This window comes from Tamandua tetradactyla, chromosome 1, assembly GCF_023851605.1.
Source record: "Tamandua tetradactyla isolate mTamTet1 chromosome 1, mTamTet1.pri, whole genome shotgun sequence".
Classification (NCBI taxonomy): domain Eukaryota; kingdom Metazoa; phylum Chordata; class Mammalia; order Pilosa; family Myrmecophagidae; genus Tamandua; species Tamandua tetradactyla.
Genome location: NC_135327.1, coordinates 63,270,921 through 63,272,615, shown reverse-complemented (window position 1 = coordinate 63,272,615; position 1,695 = coordinate 63,270,921). Strand labels below are relative to the sequence as shown.

At 35.8% G+C, this 1,695-nt stretch overlaps 1 non-coding gene across 1 annotated transcript; it reads right to left on the bottom strand.

The window, feature by feature from the left end:
* Positions 1-998: 998 nt before the first annotated feature.
* LOC143652791 (U6 spliceosomal RNA) lies at positions 999-1,105 on the bottom strand. Its single transcript, XR_013160856.1, has one exon. It is a non-coding gene; the product is annotated as a U6 spliceosomal RNA (small nuclear RNA).
* Between the last annotated feature and the right edge of the window lie 590 nt (positions 1,106-1,695).

Sequence of the window (1,695 nt, the reverse complement as noted above, 5' to 3'; positions counted from 1 at the left end):
CTGTCTTTTTAGGAAATACGTATTATATAGTTTTTAAAGAATGTTGCCCCACAGATTATTTTTACAAAGAATTTCAACTCATTAAATGAGTTCTCAGTTACACTTATCCAATAAGAGATACTCTCTATCTTTGTAGCAGTTAACTTAGTTTTTATAACCAGAGGCATATGTTCCAGAGACCACTTGAACTCATTTACATCAATGACCACATTACATGTAAATTGTATAAACATCCATATTATAAGATAAAGGTTTGAAAATTGGGTTAAAAAGCAGGATGCAGTTATCTGCTGCCTATAAGAATTTGACTTTAAATATGAAGACACAGATACAGAATAATTAAATATATATATATCTGTGGAACTACACTATACAAGCAGTGCAACCTAGTTAAACCATGAACTTTAATTAATAGCACAGTTATAAAAATGTACTATCACCAAATGTAACAAATGTTACATGCCAATGCAAGGTGTTGGTTGTGGGGTGAATATGGAAATCCTGCATTTTATGCATGATTTTTCTGTAAACTCACAACTTCTCTACTAAAGAAAAAAAGATTTAGGATGTTAAATTTAAGTCCCATGGTAGCCACAAAGAAAATATCAGAGAATATGCAAACTCATAGAGACAGAAAATAGAGTACTGGGTATACGGGGGAGGAACAGGGGCAATGGGGAGTTAATGCTTAATAGGTGCAGGCTTTCTGTTTGGAGTGATGGGAAAATTCTTGCAGCATATTGCTAAGTGTACTGCAACCTTGTGCATGTGTTTAATCACTCTGAACCATATCCTTGGGGTACTTGAAATGAGAACATTTATGTTGTATACATGTTTCTATATATTAAAACATAGAAAAAAAGAGCAACTAAAGAGACAATGACAATTAAATGCAAAAAGTGATCCTGGACAAGATGTGATATTAGAGGAGAAAAGGCCCCAAATCATCATTGGGACATATGAAAACACTGGAACATAGACTATAGACTTTTTTTTTTTTAACTATGGAACACTCCACGAATTTGCATGTCAACCTTGCACAGGGGCCATGCTAATCTTCTCTGTATCATTCCAATTTTAGTATATGTGCTGCCGAAGCGAGCACGTAGACTATAGACTTTATACCAATTTTAAATTACTTAAACTTGATAACTGCACTTAAGGTGGGTAATAAGTGAATATCCTTATTCTTAGGAAATGTACAAGGAGCATCATGCATGCCACCTACTCTGAAATGTGTAAACAATAGATACATAGATGGATAAAGAGAATGATGTGACAAATGTGGCAAAATGTTAAAATTTGTTGATATGTGTATCTCGGGGTTTGGGCATGTGGTGATTTGAATTGTGTACCCAGTTTTGGACATGTCTTGTTCTTGGTCCACATTTTGGTGGATGTGGAATCACTGCAAATTGGATCTCTATAAGATGTCATTTCAGTTAAAGTGTGGCCCAACTGAATCAGGTTGAGCTTTAATCCGGGTTACTGGAGTCCTTTATAAGTAGTGTGAATATCAGGTAGAAAGAGAAGCCATTGGGAACAGCCAGAAACTGGTAGTTACCATAACCCAGAAAAGGAGTTGTCAGCACCATTTGCATTGCCATGTAATGGAAGAGACAAGGAATCTGAAAGATTGTTGGGCAGTCAGAAGATGCTGACCATGAGAGGAAGGAAACCTAGCCTCTGAAACTG